The following is an 18336-nucleotide window of genomic DNA, read 5'->3' on the forward strand; positions in this document are numbered from 1 at the left end:
GTGTCTTTTGCCAAAGATCGTGTTTGTAGGGCTTGTGTTGAAGGCAAAATGCATGACTCTCCGCATCCAAGCAAGACCATCATCTCTTCCAAGAGGATCTTGGAGCTCCTTCATGTGGATCTCTTTGGTCCCGTTACTCATGCAAGTCTTGGTGCGAAGAAACATTGCTTGGTGATTGTCGATGACTACTCAAGATACACTTGGGTCTACTTTCTCAAGACGAAAGATGAGACTCAACAAATATTCATTGACTTTGCTACCGAGGTGCAACGCCAACACAACCTCCTCATTATGGCAATAAGAAGTGACAACGGCTCCGAGTTCAAGAACTACACACTCAATGATTTTCTTAGTGATGAGGGGATTCGTCATCAATATTCCGCTGCTTACACCCCTCAACAAAATGGTGTTGCGGAGAGGAAGAACCGGACTCTTATGGATATGGCAAGATCTATGATGGCGGAGTATAAATCCCGCTATAACTTTTGGGCCGAAGCCATCTCCACCGCTTGCCACTCTTCTAACCGGCTCTATCTCCGCAAGGGCTTGAACAAGACTCCATATGAAATACTCACCGGGAACAAGCCTAATATCTCATACTTCAAGGTGTTCGGGTGTAAGTGTTTCTACAAAATCAAAGGAGTTCGTTTATCTAAATTTGCTCCTAAAGCTTTGGAGGGTATATTTGTTGGTTACGGTGCCGAATCTCACACTTATAGAATCTTTGATGTATCCTCCGGGATTATCATTGAATCTTGTAGTGTGAAGTTCGAAGAAAATGATGGCTCCCAAGTGGGGCAAGTTGATGTTTGTGCAGGTGATGAAATACCTCAAGATGCCATAGTAAGAATGGGTGTGGGATTTTTCCGCCCCATTGAGGGACACGGTGTGGCGTCTCGGGAAGGACTATGCTCTACCACGGTGGAGCCCTCATCTTCTCAACATCAACAAACCCCATCTAGTGAAGCAAATGATGCACCAACCCAAGAACAAGAACAAGACCCTCCCTATTGTGTGCAAGATCAAGGACAAGATCAACCAAGCATTCATGATGGCTCCAATGAGGATCCAATCAACTCTTGCCCTTCTCCGAATATTGTTCAAGATCAAGCACATGAGGATGAGCAACCTCAAGAAATTGAGGAAGCTCAAGTTGAAGGTCAAGACGGGGACCCAAATGATCAAGTTGATCAAGTGACACCTCCAAGGCCAAGAAGGACCAAGGAGGAGATCGAGGCCCGTCGTCTAGCAAGAAGAGAAAGACAACTTGAACGTCTTGAACACACTCATGACAAGGTTCTTGGTGATGTAAGGTCAAAGGTTTCCACAAGAAGGCAATTGGCTAACTTTAGCAATCATCATGCTTATATCTCCTTGGTGGAACCCAAGAAAGTATTTGAAGCCCTTGAAGATTCGGATTGGTTGGAAGCTATGCATGAAGAACTCAACAACTTTAAGCGCAACAAAGTGTGGACCTTAGTAGAGAAGCCAAAGGGGTGCCGCAATGTTATAGGCACTAAATGGATATTCAAGAACAAGCAAGATGAGTTTGGAAATGTTGTGAGGAACAAGGCAAGATTGGTGGCTCAAGCATTCTCTCAAGTTGAGGAAATTGACTTTGGAGAAACCTATGCTCCCGTGGCTCGCCTTGAGTCCATCCGTATCCTTCTTGATTATGCATCGCATCATAACTTTAAGTTACAACAAATGGATGTGAAAAGTGCTTTTCTTAATGGTCCTTTGCATGAAGAGGTTTATGTTAAGCAACCCCCGGGGTTCGAGGATCTCAAATTTCCTAACCATGTCTACAAGCTTGATAAAGCACTTTATGGTCTCAAACAAGCTCCTAGAGCTTGGTACGAGCACCTTAAGGAATTGTTGGTAGACCGTGGGTTTGATGTTGGGCTAATCGATCCCACTCTTTTTACTAAGAGGGTCAATGGGGAGCTTTTCGTTTGCCAATTATATGTTGATGATATTATCTTTGGCTCTACTAACAAAGCTTTCAATGATGAATTCTCAAAGCTTATGACCGATAGGTTTGAGATGTCTATGATGGGAGAGATGAAGTTCTTCCTTGGTTTTGAGATCAAGCAATTGAGGGAAGGAACCTTCATCAATCAAGCAAAATATCTCCAAGACATGCTCAAGAGGTTCAAGATGACCGAGATGAAGGGTGTGGCCACTCCTATGGTTACTAAATGTCATCTTGCACTAGATCCCAATGGTAAAGAGGTGGATCAAAAGGTATATCGCTCCATGATTGGATCCTTGCTTTACCTTTGTGCATCTAGACCGGACATAGTGTTGAGTGTTGGTGTGTGTGCAAGGTATCAAGCTTCTCCTAAGGAGAGCCACATGATGGCTCTCAAAAGAATCTTTCGATATTTGGTTGATACCCCAAGATATGGTATTTGGTACCCAAAAGGCTCAAGCTTTATTCTCAATGGATACACCGATGCGGATTGGGCGGGAGACAAGGATGATAGGAAATCAAATTCCGGGGCTTGGCAATTTCTTGGTAGGTCCTTGGTGTGTTGGTCTTCTAAGAAGCAAAATTGTATATCTCTCTCCACCGCCGAAGCCGAATATGTTGCCGCCGCAAGTGGATGCACTCAATTGTTATGGATGAGGCAAACTTTAAAGGAATACGGTGTCATTTGTGACAAAGTGCCTCTATTATGTGACAATGAAAGTGCCATCAAGATTGCCTATAATCCGGTGCAACATTCAAGAACGAAGCATATTGAGATCCGGAATAATTTCATTAGGGATCATGTTGCCCGTGGTGATATTGAGCTTATCTATGTTCCTACCAAAGATCAACTTGCCGATATATTCACGAAGCCTCTTGATGAAGCAAGGTTCACTTATTTGAGGAATGAGCTAAATATCATTGATTCAAGGAGTATAGCTTGACCATCTTGCAAACACACCTTTGTCTCAAAACTTTATTTGGTTTAGATGTGGGCATGGAAATAGGGGGAGTGCGGTTTAAATTATTGAGCTATCCCTCCCCCCATAATGCCAACATTAAGAAATCATTCTCTTTATATCATGTGTTGATATGTGAGCTTCAATGATGAGTAGTGGCTTGGACCCAAGATATATCTTCGCGGTGCCATGCCATAACACTCATATATGGTGGCCTAGGCCACCACACTCTTCTTTGTGAAGATTTGGAGTAATTTGGAACTTTATTGGACTTCATTTGCCTATCCTTTGTTCTTATGGGAAATCACTCATGTTTGGTCTTTATTTGCAATCTTTTGCAAATATGAGTGATATCGTACCATCAATAGTGTGCTCTTTCTATCCTAAGCCCCACCTTACCTAAAAGAAACCATTTCTATCTCCATAGACTAAAATTTTGCAAATTTTCGAGGTTTTTGGGTTGTGAGATGCTTCGGCGGCACTGCCGGTGCCTACACCCCTGCACTGCCGGTGGCACCGGCACTGCCGGCCTCGGCTGGGCGGCACTGCCGCTGTGGGCGGGAGTTATGTTGAGGGCCCGCAGGGGGAGTTAGGGCAACTGCCCCTTTCTCCCCCATCGCGCGTGCCTCTCCTCTCTCTCCCGTCCCCGACCCCAGCCGTCGCCGCCGTCGACTCCTGCCCTCCGGCCGCTGTCCCTGGACATCCTTCCTCCTCTGGTCGGTGGATCCGGACAATGCCCCCTCCTCTCCATGGCTCCCTCCTCCGGTTAGTTCTTCTCCTCTCTCTCCCTCTCTAGATTGGGTTGACCTCTCTAGAAGAAAGATGGGTGGACGATTCTCTCCGTAAGTTTTGCCATAGAGGTGGATGATCCTGTGCATGGTGCTGTGAAATTTTGAGGAACAATGGTTGAGTCTAGAGCAGATCTGGTGTGTTTCCATGTTGACCGGCACTGCCGCCCCTGTCTCACCAAGATCGCCGCCTGTCTCACCGGCTGCCGATTGGCTAAGCTAAGATCGCCCATACCACCCTTGCAAGATCGCCGGTGAAGCTGAGTCCAAATCATCTTTAGCCTCTTCTTTTTGTATCTTGAACATATCATTGATCATGCCTTGCTTATCAAGTTTGCTCTGTTTTAGTGTACCTTATCCTATGCTTCTTCTACCCATTGCTCTCACAGGTGCAGGTGGTTCTTGTAACATCCCAAGTTTCAACAATAATAATCAAGAAAGAAAATTTCCCAAACTCAAAATTTGCAATTAACAAAAACTTTTTCTATGCATATAGTGCCACATATAGTTTCATGCATTTGAGTGAATTTCTTTTGTGCAATTGCCATGATGAGTGTTAATATGATGATCAAGTGTGCTTAAACCCTAAACCAAGATCATCTAACCCTAATTTGAGAAGAAAAGAAGAAAAATGAGAAAAACCTATTTCTCCCTCACATACACATTATGCCAAATTGCAAATCTTCACTCTAGGCCATAATTGCTTGCTCTCTTGCTTGTAGAATACTTAAATATGATAAACTAACACAATTGCATCATTGGAACAAGAATCAAACCAAAGGAAATCTCAAAAACTTCACACATATGATAATGGTCATATGGCACCAAAATATTTTCTTCACTACTTTACCCCTCTGGTTTTCTTTATTCCTAAACTAAACTTGGTCAACCAAAGCCATGTCATCCAAGACCATGTCAAGGTGAGTAACTTTCATGTTGACCACCATTGCTAGAGTTGACTAGGTTGACCAGTATGAATGTGACAAGTAGTGATGCTGAAACAAAGAGAAGATCATCTCACTTTTGCCATTTTGCAAAACAACTCCAAATTGAACAAAACCACCACCATTCCAACACATTAATTATATAAATGAGATTCACCAAAAAGAAAACCAAAATTAAACCAAAATGTTCATGCGGCCATTTGACCGAACACTTGGCAGGCATAGTTTCCATTTTGTGTTACACTCTATTGTCCACTGGTTTCTTGCCTAAACCAACTTTAAACCGTGATCATTTGCTCCCTCTGCCTCCCCTGCATCGAGCTTGGTACTTGCTAGGGTTGGGAAAGGTGGAAAAGTGAGAAGAAATGAACCATGCCATGCACACCCGGCCACCTTTGGCATCCCTCTCTCTGGCCACCATCTCAACGCTTCTCCTTGTCCCAGAGCATCTCTGCATCACGAGGAACCTCACCGTACACGCCCCAGCAACGCCAAGGATTGGCATTGGCCAGACGAGCCGCGTCCAAAGCGTGCCAGGACATGCCAGCCCACACGGTGACCGCGCTCTGGCCGCGCCAGGACGCCAAGCGCTCGAGCACCCCCGTCCTCTCCCTGCATCCCTATCACTACGTCGAGCATCTACTCCCCGCCCTCTACATGCTAGACACTCGCCCAGGCCTGCCCCTGCTCCGTCGCCGTCGTCCTCCTCACTTTTCGGCCGCGCGCCCCGTCACAGACATTGGATGCGCTCGAGCCATCCCTTCACGCTTTGGCCGCGCCAGCTACAAGTTGAGCATCGCCAGTACGAGAGCTAGCCCTAGCCGTCCTTCACTTGCCCTTTGGATCGCCACAAGAGCCACTCCATGGCCGCTCCTCCACATCACATTCGGCCACCTCCCGCCCGCTATAAATAGAGACGATCGGCTCCTCCTCTCTTCACACAACTCACTCCCCTCTCCTCACTGAGCATTCTCCCCCAACCAATTTCACCTCTCACCGCCGGAGTTGCTCGAATCGCGAGCTCGAGTCCGCCGGAGCCCGCGGAAGCCCTGCATCGCCTGGAGCCTCGCCGAGCTCCGCCGCTGCACCAGGCGCTTCCTCGTCGACGTCCACTTCCTCGAGCAGCTTGCCCACCACCTGCAACGGCCTGGTACTCCCTCCCACCCCCTAGGCTCGCCGCCAGGGAGCTCGTCGCTCGCCGGAGACGACGACGCTCACACGCCGTCGGATCTCATTCTAATCCTACGGCTTAGATCCCGCGTACCGCTTCACTGTGTTAAGCGCCGCTGACAGGTGGCCCCCACCTCGTCAGGGCAGCCCAGTGGCACCCGTTGCTTGTTGGGCTGCGCAGTGATTTTAATTTCTGTTTCGGCCCAGTAACGTTTCCCGCCTAGCCCATGAATTCAAATTTAGTTTTAACAATTATTCAAATGTGCTGCAGATGGTTTAGTAAAATTTGAATAGTTTGAAATCTGCCAAACCAAATTTAGCAAACTCTATACCGTTGGAAAGCCCATGAAATTATCTAACTAATGCCACTGGTCCCATCTTCAAATTCAAAGTAGAATTAATCTGATAAAAATAACAAGACAGGGGCTTTTGTACATTCAAACTTTATTTAAAATTCAACCATAATAGATTTTGAATTGTTTCCAACTCTAATAAATCACAAATGATGTCCTCTAATTGATTATGCAATAACATAGACAGGTTGTTTGTATCATCATGGACTAGATCAAATTAAATGGCTATGTAGTCAATTCTAGTGCAATTAATCTTGAAATTCAAATTCAACAAATAGTATGAGAGCTACTCTCTCATTTAAATCTTGATCCTAAGTAATATAACCAGGGGGAATGACTTAGTCTAATGAACCTCTGATAATTATTACTTAGAGATTTTAATTCATTTAAATGTTAGTATTAAAATATGAGAAGTGTAGCACTTCAATTAAATTATACTCACATATAATAGATATGGAATGTTGACTTTGGTCAACCTATATTTCATACCTGATTGTTATATGTAGAGATTAAATCTTAATAAGATGTAATGAGAAGAAATCAATTTCTCTAAAGATCTAAATAGCCAATTTAAAGAAATAAGAATAATGAGAGGAAATTATTTTTCTCTTAAATAAGAACTAACCAAGTAATTCACTATGCCATGTTTGATTTATGATAGGATTAGTGTGTGAACTCTTTTGAGTGTTCCTAGTTTAGTATGTGAGCTTGGTTTAGTATTTATACCTCGTATTCGTATATAGACGCTAGTAACGAGGAATATCAAGAGGAGGAAGCCTACTCCCAAGAAGAAGAGGAGAACTTCGATAACTACTCAGCACAAGGCAAGCTAACCCTTGCTACACACAAGTGCTTAGCTCTACAAGAGCAAAGGCACCATCACACCTTATTTTATGTATTACCTATCCCATGTTTTTTTTACATCACATTTACTTTCGCTTATTTATTTCAAAGTACTTTTTGATTTATGATTCACTTGGTCTAGGTTAGAACAATATTTAAGGTTAGCTTAGCACCAATCAAAGCTAGATAGCACCCCTCATGAAATAGTGCTAGTGCTAATCAAATAAAATTGACTACTCTAGATGGGAACATGGTGAAGTGAAATGACTTTGAAAGAATGTAAAGTGGAGGAAATGAACAAGAGAAGATGGTGATTTTTTATAAAACTGATGATTGGGTCTGAATGCGATACCCTTCCAATTATACAAGTACCCCCACAATACCTGATTATGGGTAGGGCTTAACTAGAAACTTGTGTATTTTAGTATGGGTTCCCTCTAAACAAGCATCATAGGGGTTACGCCGAGGCTGCCTCCGTTAAGTGTGGAACGATGTTAATATGAGGTGAATGTACGGCCCAAGCCCTGTGCAGTTCCCGGGTTTACTGTGGTTTCCACCGGGAGGCCAAGCTCATGGGGAGAGGTGCTCATACTAGCATATATAAGTGAAAGGTTATGGTTGATGATCCGCGTACTGTGTTACGATGATTCGGGGTTATCCTTGACGGATGTAATCAAAAGTTGTGGCACAAGAGTACGACCTCTGCAGAGTGTTAAACCTATTCGAATAGCCGTGTCCACGGTTACAGACGATTGGAAAGGCCATACTATCTCCGTTATCATAAATTTGATCTTAAAAAGGAAAGATGAATTGAAAGGTGATATTGAGGTGAATCAATGTGAGTTGTGGGAATGACACTAATGTTCCCACTTGAGTTAGTCTAGTACATGATAAGGCTTTACTAAATGTTTATCAAACTAAAACTTGGCTTTATGCAAATAAACCTAGAGCTTAGCACCCCCTTACTACACTTCATAAGTAATTACTTTAGTGTTAGTTTGCGAGTACTTTAAAGTACTCATGGCTTTGCCCTGGCTATTCAAATGCCAGACTTTGAAGGAGAGCACCAGTATCAGGATGACGGACAACAGGACGTCTACGATAACTAGGATCGTCTTCTAACGTCAAGCATTGCCTGTGGAATAGATAGTCCACTACTACTTCGCTTCCGCTACTATTTGTGTTGTTGAACAATATATTCGTGTAATATTGGATCATGTGATCTACGGTTGTAAGACAATGTGTGTTGTAATAAATGATGACTCTATGCTACTTACTATTATGTCTCGCAAAAACATTATTCCTGGGATTGCGATGTACGGCATAATAGGCATCTGGACTTAAAAATCCAGGTGTTCACAGTTCTCATCGCTCTAACTCAGGCAAACGGGCGGTACCTCGTGACTTTGAAGCTGAAATCCCACCTTTGAAGAAGTCGTCTCGTTGGGAGAAGGATATGGCTCCGGCTGAACCTCGAGCTAACCTCATCCGGAGGCTGAGAGGCATGCCCATTGGGAAGTGGCCATATAATGAGTATGCTCGGCTGCGTCAGACTAACATCTACACCTCTCCCAAGGCCACCAATTGCTCTGAGCTGTTCTGGTCTAAGTATCAAGAGAAGATTTTCTATGATCTCTATGCCAATGCCACCTATAAAGTCGCTCCTATGCATCACATCAGCTTTACTCACATGGATAGACACGCCCAATACTTTGCAGAAGCTCGGGAGATTTGTCACCAGTTTGGTCTCTTTCCCCTGATGAAGTTTCATCATCCTTACTGTGTGGATGTGATTGGGCAATTCTTTGCCACAGTTTATGTTGACAATGATGATGCCAAGACTATGACTTGGATGACAGAGGGTCGCATGTTACATGGCACTTGGGACCAATTTGCAGCTTGTCTTGGTTATCCGGTGCTCCCTGATAATGCAGACGGATATTTTAGAGCTCACAACACTCCCAAGCCCACTGAGAAGGCTCTCCTTGTTGATCTTTATCTTGAAGGAGAAGTAGTATATGGATCTCAGAAATTCCTTCGCCCGGTGTATGACATCCTTCTCCGCATTTATCGAGAGGTCCTTAATCCCAAGGTTGGGTGCGTTGATCAGATCTATGGATATCTTGGGAACTTGTTATATCTCTCTCACCAGCACCGTGACACTGGACTTCAGCTTGATGTGATGGACTTTCTGTGGAATGAGTTTTGGGCATGCATTATAGCTCGCAAGGCTCCTGTATTTGCTCCCTACTTCATGTTCTTCATATGCACTCGTTGGGACAATGCTGGATATGGCAATCTCTCTAATGAGGTTACTCTTCTACCTCACAAGGCCAAGGATCTCAAGGTCAAGACTCATGCTAATCCTCCTCGTCTTCCCAATGATGAGGACTCTGCTGAAGAAGACTCTGACTTGGAGTTTGCTCCCCTGCTAACAATGGCTGGGTTGCTCGCATAGAGGCCAAGTTGGCCAAGATGTTATGTCTTAAGTCTGACATCAACAAGCGTCACTATCAGGCTCATAGGGAGCGGAAAATGGACAGGAGGAACCAAAGCTCATCATGCGCAAGCTGGATATTCCTGTTGAGAGTGGATCTGAGGAGGTCATCACTCCTGAAGAAGAATGGCTCTCTAAGCATGGCAATGTGACTGAGTTTGAACAGCCTGGGCTTCCCGGTCCTTCTCGCCGTCGGCGCCCTCCTAGTGATGATGTTGAGCCCACCGAGTCTGAAGATGATGAAGAGACGGAGGATGAGTGAGCTCTCATGGGACGTTGTAGCATCGCTTCTTTTCTCCTTTTTGGTGTCTTGATGCCAAAGGGGGAGACGAAGGTCTAGTAGGACTTGCACGGGATTTGCTAGGGTGGTTTGAGGGCACAAGCATTTGCTTTTTATCATTCCGTTAAAGCTTGTGTCCTCCGTTTATCTTCTATGTTATGTTGAACCTTATCTTGTGTTTTATGTGTCCTATGTGTGGTGGACAAGACTTTTTAGTGAGTGAACTATTGCTATGGTTTTCGGTATTCTATATGGTTGAGAGTATTGTCATGGATTGGTATGATCATCTTATATCTCATATTGTCTATGGATTTATCTCAAATTGATACTTGATGTGATTGTGGGATTCTTGTTCATGATATTGAGACTATTGTCTTGATTTGTTAAGGATGTCATTATGAAAGGGTATGATCTTAACTTGTCATCTTTTATCTTTTCCCTTACATTATATGTCTTATGTCTTATGAGCTTTGTGCTTACTATCTTGTAAGTTGAAGTTGCTCTATACCTAATGTGTGCATATATATATTCTTGCACTAAATTTCTCGCATGCACACATCTAGGGGGAGTTTCTCTCTTCTGTCAAACATATAGATGTTCTTGCTCTATTCTTTGCAAAATCCCGGTATTGTCATCAAACACCAAAAAGGGGGAGATTGAAAGAACATTTCATGATCTCTGAGTTTTGTGTGTTCGTTAACAACACCGGTGACAATTTAACCGTCTGCTAAGTGGTTTACAGTTTAGGAAAAGATATCACAGGAAAATCTCGACCCACTCAAAAAGGAAGAAAAGAAGAAGGAGGAACCTGGAGATCGCCCCCGCAAGACCGGCCGGCACTGCCGGCACTGCCGGTGTGTGTACCCCGGCACTGCCGGTGATTCCTGGCCGGCACTGCCGGTGAGTGCACCCCGGCACTGCCGGCCTGCCTGTCGGGCTGCTGTTTCAAAAATATGGCCGGCACTGCCGGCGTCTCAGGGCCGGCACTGCCGACGATTCGTCTCCAACGGGCAGAAAAGCTGGGGGGGTATAAATACCCCCCTTCACCTACCTTGGAAGGTTGCTCAAACCCTAAGACATTCATCCTCCATTGCTGAGCCACCAAGAACACCAAAATAGCCAGATCTCCTCCCTCAACCACCCAAATCACTTGTGCTTTGAAGAATCGAAGGAGAAGACCCCGATCTACATCCTCACCGAAGCGTTTCTCATTTCCCCCTCTTATGCTTGAGGGCCCCCTTGCTAGTGTTCCTCTTTGGATCCCTAGTTGATTTGTGTTGATGTGTTGTTGTTGATTGTTGTATTGTTACAGATTTGGGAGCCTCCAATTCAGTTGTGGATGTGTGCCCCAAGAACCTTGTAAAGGCCCGGTTTCCGCCTCGAGGAAATCCCTTAGTGGAAGTGGGCTAGGCCTTCGTGGCGTTGCTCACCGGAGATCTGAGTGAAGCCTTCGTGCCTGTTGGTTTGGCTTTCGTAGCAACCACACTCCTCCAAACGTAGACGTACCTTCTTGCAAAGGAAGGGAACTACGGGAATCATCTCCGTGTCATCGCGTGCTCCACTCTCGGTTACCTCTATCCTATTCTATCCCTTATATTGTGTAGCTATATCTTGCTTAGTTGCTTATCTTGTCATATAGGTAAATTCACGTAGTTGCATATCTAGAGAATTTACCTTTGTGTCAAGCCTAAATTGAAAAGGAACTAAAAATTGGTTAGCACCTATTCACTCCCCTCTAGGTGCGGCATACGATCCGTTCAGCAGGGCGGCGGTGTTGTAAGCTGTTGGCGGCGATGCAACGAGCAGCGGCCAGCGTGGCTACCAGTGGCGGGTGGTGGGTGGTGGCGCTGCAGTCGGTGGAACCGATGCTACGAGCGGTAGCCGACGCTGCTACCTACGGTGGGCGGCGGTGCTGCCTTCTCTTAGAAGAGGGAGGTGCTTCCCGGGGAGGGAGGTGGCGCTGCGCCGCCGGAGCTTCAAAGCTTTGCAGCCGGAGCTGCAAATGTGAGCCATGGGAGCTGCAAAAGTACCCCGTTGGTGCTGCAAGACTGCCGTCGAGCGCGGCCATGGTGCTGCAAGCCGCCGATGTCGGCGCCTCCGGAGCTGCAAATGTGCACCATGGGAGCTGCAAAAGTGCCCCGCCGGTGCTGCAAGCCCACTGTCGAGCGCCGCCGCGGTGCTGCAAGCCGCCAACGTCCGTGCCGCCGGAGCTGCAAACGCGCGCCATGGGAGCTGCAAAAGTGCCCCGCCGGTGCTGCAAGACCGCCGTCGAGCGCCACCGCAGTGCTGCAAGCCGCCGACGTCGGTGCCGCCGACGTGCTACAAGCCCCCCAGCCGAGCGCGGTGGCGGCGTTGCAAGCCCATCGATGTTGGCGCTGCCTCAGTGCTGCAAGTCGGCCGTTGGGACACCACCGGCGGTGCTAGAAGGTGTCAATGTTTCAAGACGGGTGGCGGTGCTACCAACCGGAGTCGACGCGTTCCGGCGAGGTCCCTCGTCAGCTTTTCTTCGTGTGCGGGCGAACGAAGGTGCTGTTGTAGTACGCGCGTCGACCATGTCTGTAGATTCATTTGTTTTCCATTTTCCCTATACGGGGGAGTTGAGTGCCGCACATGGGTATGGTCCCGGAGGACACATGTCGGGCAGGGGAGTCGGAGTCCGGGGGAAATATCCTCCGGAAGATCCTCAGCACTATCCATATTGTAAGAGCATCTCCAATCGTTTGGCCTCCCACGCCGAAATCCGGAGATAATTTCGTTCGGATTGGACGAAAAAAAGGCGTGGGGAGGGCCAGTTTCCCAGCCGCGATCCCAGTCGTAGCTGTTGATTTAAGTTTGAAAAACGTAAACTTGACGAAATACGGCAAAATGACTGAATTTAGACTAACTTTAATGATATTTACTATATAGAGGGCGAAGTTCATACATAGAGGCCAAATTCGACTATATTTCGAATTCGGCTAGGGGAATACAACTCAAAATTTCAAAACACGGCGCTCTACATGCCCAAATGGCGGTAGAACACCGTGTAGTCGCCGTCGTCGCCGCCATCATCATCGGAGCCGTCGTCGTCAAACTGCGGCGGCGCGGCCTGGCTGCTGCCCTGACCGGCGTCTCCCCACCGACCACTGGTGCGAGGCGGGGACGGTGATGGCTTGTACCAGTCGTCGTCGGAGGCGTCGTCGGAGGCTTCGAGGTTGATGACGGGGACGGCGACGCCGGATGGAGGAGTCGTAGGCCGGCGGTAGCGTGCGATGTCCTCGAGGAGCCTCGCCTGCCGCTCCGCCTCCTCCTTCTCCCACTGCTCCCTCGACCAGGCGCAGACCTGGTCGAGTGGCATGGAGTTCTCGGCGGGGATGAGGTCCTGGAGGGACCTCGCCATGATGGCCTCGAGGATGGCGGCATCCTGGGCGCTTTCGGCCTCCTCCACCTTCACCTTCGCTGGCTTGCGCTTCCGCTCACCGGAGGTGTCGGGTTCGCGCTTGTGGCGGCGCCGTCCTTGTGCCGTCGATGGCTCGCGGATGACGATCCCGCCGCCGCGCGCGCGGTTGCTCGGCGGGGAAGACGGCTCCTTTTTCACCGGCGCCAAGGATGGCGCCGACCTGGAGATCGACCTCGCCGCCGAACCGGACGACGAGGAACTGGCAGCCATGCGCCGTGGCTGCCAGCTTCCCCTGCGGCGGCTGGCCGATGCCCTCGACAGTGGGGGCATCGTCAGAATGGGGAAGTTGTCGCCCTCGATGTGCTCGAGGACGGCCTCGAGCGTCCGGCTCGGCACGCTCCACCATCGCTTGCGTCCGGCGGCGTTGTTGCGCGGAGGCGGAGGCGACGGGCCGTCGTAGGAGGCGAGCTCCTGCTCCAACCGGCAAAGGAAGAAGGAGTTCCACGCCGTCAGGTTGTCGGGGTGGTAGCGCGGCTCGGCGCGGTCTTGGTCCGACAACGTTAGTCGGACCTCCTCGATGGTGGCTTCGAGGTAGCGTCCCTGGGGTGGCGGCGGAATTGGCACGCCGCCCGCACTTAGCCGCCACCCGCCGCCGGGAGGCCTCGTGTCCGGCGGGCAGGGGTACCCCGCCTGGTGGAGGAGGTGCCCCTCCCACGCGTGGAGCGACCGGCGAGGGAAGCCGTTGTTGGCGGCGCCGTCTTCGTCGTTGTAGGCCATGGATCTCGTCGAGGTCGAGGGAAGGAAGAGGAAGAGGAAGAGTGGTGCGACGCGTCGTGGCGAGCGGGGTATTTAGGCGAGCCAGGAGCCGGCGATTTATTGCCGCGTGGATGCTACGCGTCCGCGGCGAGCTGACCGGCGGCAGCCTTTACTCAGCGCGGAAGACGATGGGTCTGTCGCTGACCGACCGGGTCCTTCTCTCGCGCGGAAGCCGAAGCGAAAGCGCGGAGAGAAATCTCGGCGTTTCGCGCGCTTTCGCTTCGTCCGGAGTCCCCGAGCGCGCCTCGGGGGACTGGGGATGGCGTGGGCTCGCCGGATGTATTTAGGCCCAAATCCGGAGAAAAACGAGGAATCGGGAGCGCGACTGGACCGAAATTCGCCGTCCGGATGAGAAAAACGGCGCTCGGGGCTAAGTCGGGGAGACGAGTGGGGATGCTCTAAGAGCATCTCCAACAGGCGCGCTATATAGGCCGTGCGGCATAAAAACGTCCGATATAGCGCGCGCGGAAGGGAACGTGGCGCTCCAGCAGGCGCGGTAAACGGCGCGGCGCGCTAAAAAATTTAGAGCGCGCGGCATTTTGCACAAACCGGAGCGGCATATCTGGCGCGTCGGCTACAGCGCGCGGCAACGCTCGTCCAAGCGCGAAAAATCCCCCGCGCTTCCTCTTCCGCGTCGCCGTCCCGAGCGCCCAATCCGTCGTCTCCGCGCGCCGCCGGTGATCCCGACGATGGACGACCCCTCCGGCAACCCGCCGACCCCTCCCTACTTTGTTCAACCCTCCGCCGCCGCCACCTCCGCCGCGCCACCGCCAAACCCTACCGGCGGCGCCGACGGCGGCAACCCAATGGCTGCTGCGCGCGCGCTCTTCGTCCCGCCGCGCGGGCTGCTGCACGCAGGCGCGCGGCCGCGGCGTAGATGGCGCAGGGCACCGCGCCGAGGGGGGGAGGGTGCCGTCGAACAAACGGCCGCACCTCGGTCCCGCCGCTGTCGCGCCGCCGAAGAAACCGAAGAAACCCATCCCTCGCCGGCAGCCTCCTCCTCCGGCGCCGAACCAGGCGCCTCCTCCTCCTCCTCCTCCGCCGACCCAGCCGACGCCTCCGTCCGGCAACCGCGCGGGCGCACATATGGTGGATGATGAAATGCCCGAGAGGTAAAAATCACTAGTTTTTGTCGAATTTTAGTTTACTAGATGCATACCTAGCCGTATAGTAATGAATTTCATTGCAATGTAGAGTGGATGATGCGGCATTCATGTACACAATGAATGTTGGATCCTCGTTCTTGCATGATGAAGCCGCCGATGGGGAGGAGGAATATGAGGATGTAGATGAGGAAGGAGAAGGATTGATTGAACCTCGCCCTCCCGGCCGGTCCGCCAACTACACCATAGCGGAGGACAAGTTGCTTTGCAAGACGTGGTTGACAATTGGAATGGATCCAACAACCGGTACCGATCAAACAAGAGAAACATATTGGATGAGGATGACGGATTACTTCAACACACACAACACAAGTGGGATCGAGCGAACCATGCGCTCACTTCGGTCCCGTTGGTCCGGGATCAACACCGATTGCCAAAAATGGGCGGGCGTGCAAGCCAACATCGATGTTCTCAATCCAAGTGGCACTAATGAGAATGATAGGGTAAGTCATTCTACTATGTTCACCGTATGGCTCTACTTCATATGGCTCTACTTCATATGGCTCATCTATTTTCTTTTCCGCATATGTGTAGAACTCCATGGCTCAAGGATTGTTTAGGGATGTGGGAAAGAAGAACAAGAAAGGCAACAAGATTCTTGGCAAGCCATTCACCTTGCATCATTGCTATGAAGTGCTAGGGAATGAAGAGAAGTGGAAGACGCGCAGCAAGATGGACGCGGCAACTATGGCGGCCAATGCTACCGGTGATGCAACAATCATTGATGATGATGATTCAAGTGATGAAGGGCAGATGAAGAGAAGCTCCACTCCTCACTCCGTCAACAATGGGCGGAGGAATGTGCATGGTAGGAAGACCGCCAAGGAAATGAAGGGAAAGAAGGCCGGAGATGATGACATTGCCATGGCTATGGAAAGGATTGCAAATGCAAGGTTGCAAGCAAATGAAGATAGAAAGATGCAACGAAACTTGGAAAAAGAGGCTATGGATGCTATTGAAGCTAGGAGAGCCGCTTTGGAGGAGAGGATTGCCGCCAACGAGGAGAGGAAGTTGGCTTTGGAGGAGAAGAGGCAAGCCACCGAGGAGCATGCACGCCTAGCGGAGGAGGAGAGGAAGCTTTTCTTGATGGATACTTCCCATATGGATGAGAGGCAAAAGGAGTACATCAACCTTCTTCGCGATGAAGTGTTGGCCAAAAAGAGATTGTTGGTAGCCAACATGAACACTTCCACTACCGGCATGTTTGGAGGAGGCATGTTTGGAGGAGGCATGCCGACGTTTGGAGGAGGCATGGGAGGCATGGCGGGCATGGGAAGCATGCCCATGCCCACCATGGGAGGCATCGCCGGCATGGGAAGCATACCCATGGCCGGCATGGGAGGCATGGCCGACATGGGAGGCTATTCCTCCTTCAACCCAAGAAGATGAGGAAGAAGAAGAAGCTGTTGACTTGGAGAATGCGGAAGTGTGATATGCTACTATTCCTCCTTCAACCCAAGAAGATGAGGAAGAAGAAGAAGCTATTGACTTGGAGAATGCGGAAGTGTGATATGCATTTGTGATATGCAAATTGTGTGTTCCACTTTGTCTATTTGAACCATATGTCGTGTGTCATTGTTGAACTACGTCATTTTGTGTGTCGTTCTTGAACTATGTGATGTATGTTGCACTTTGTATCCATTTAAATTATGGTACATCATTTGTTTCATGAATTATGTGTGATTATTTGATCTTTGTGAATGCAAAATAGTCTAGAAAATTGTTTTCCGCGCCCGCACGCGCTGTATTTTGCCGCGCCCGGCGGAGGACCATTTATTCCGCCCGCGCACGCGCTGCATTTTGCCGCGTCCGGCGGAGGAAAAACCGGCCCAGCGCGTGCTAGCTGTTTACCGCGCGCAGAATCTGAGGTATAGCGCGCCGCGATATAGCGCGCCTGTTGGAGATGCTCTAAGGGCATCTCCAACCGGCCGACCCATCCCGCGCCCGCGCGTCCGGATGGGTCGAGCCGGACAAAAACGCGGCCCAGCGCGGGGACGCACCGCAAAAGCGGACGGCCGCAGCGTCCGGAACGACGCAAACCCGGCCCAAATCTGGGCCTGGTTTGCGTGGCCGCGGACGCGGAAGGCTGGTCGCTCGCGTCCGCCCCTTGTCCGGCCCTGGCCCGCGTGTCATAGACATAAACATTTGTTTTCATTTAGAAGAACCTATTACATTTTTTTAACTACTACTTCTATCCTACTACGTACGGGGCGAGGGCATCTGGACGAGGTGACGGGCTGCTCGCATAGCGAGCAGCTGGTTCTTCTGCCCGAGGAGGTTGCCTAATCGGAGGCGGCCGGCCCGGCAGGTGGCCTCGTGCTCCTTCGTCACGCGCGTGAGGTCGGCGAGACGTTCCTCGATGGCGGCGTTGATGTTCGCCAGCGCGAGGTCCTCCTCGTCGACGGTCTCCTCCGTGGCGGCCGCCCCCTCCTCCGCGGCCTCGTACCAGCCGTCCGCGTTCTCGTGCCATCCGTCCATGGCCACCTCCACCATCTCCGCATCCCCTTCATTCGCCGCCGCCGCGACGCGGAGCGCCTCGTCGTCGGCGACCCACCGCGAGTCCGCGCGCTCCTCCTCCTCCGTCCGCGGGAACCTGGCCCGGGCGGCGAGGGAGAGCTTGGCCCACGTGGTCTGGAGGGTGCGCGGCATGGCGCCGAGAAGGTGGAGGAGAGAACGGTGATGCGATGCGTGTGAGAGACCGCTGCCGTCTTTATAGCCGGCGGTCTGGCGGGAAACTTGGGCGCGAGCGCGCGCCAATGGCGTTTCGCGCGCGCGGGAACCTTGGTGCGCGCGGGATCTTTCCGCGCGTTCCATCGCCACCATGGCCGTCCCGTCGAGGCACTGCCATGGCGCGGCGCGCGCGAAGACGAACCACGTGGCGTCTCTTTGGGTCGCCGCGTTGGGCGCCGCGTGCGACCCAAACGGACACGCGGACGCGGGGCGCTGTCCGCGTGTCCGGGCTGCCACGCAAACGGCCCAAAACGGACCGCCCAGCGCGTCCGTTTGGGTGGGCCGGTTGGAGATGCCCTAAGCACCCAACCACGTGTTCTCACCACGAGCTCAGTTGTTATTCACTGACTGACTGGGTCCACCTCTGTGCAACCTCGCCGTTTCGCGGAGATAAATACAACCGGCTGGATGGGCTGCTTCGACGGTAACAGGCCCAAAA

The sequence above is a fragment of the Lolium perenne genome, chromosome 7 (genome assembly GCF_019359855.2).
Source record: "Lolium perenne isolate Kyuss_39 chromosome 7, Kyuss_2.0, whole genome shotgun sequence".
Classification (NCBI taxonomy): domain Eukaryota; kingdom Viridiplantae; phylum Streptophyta; class Magnoliopsida; order Poales; family Poaceae; genus Lolium; species Lolium perenne.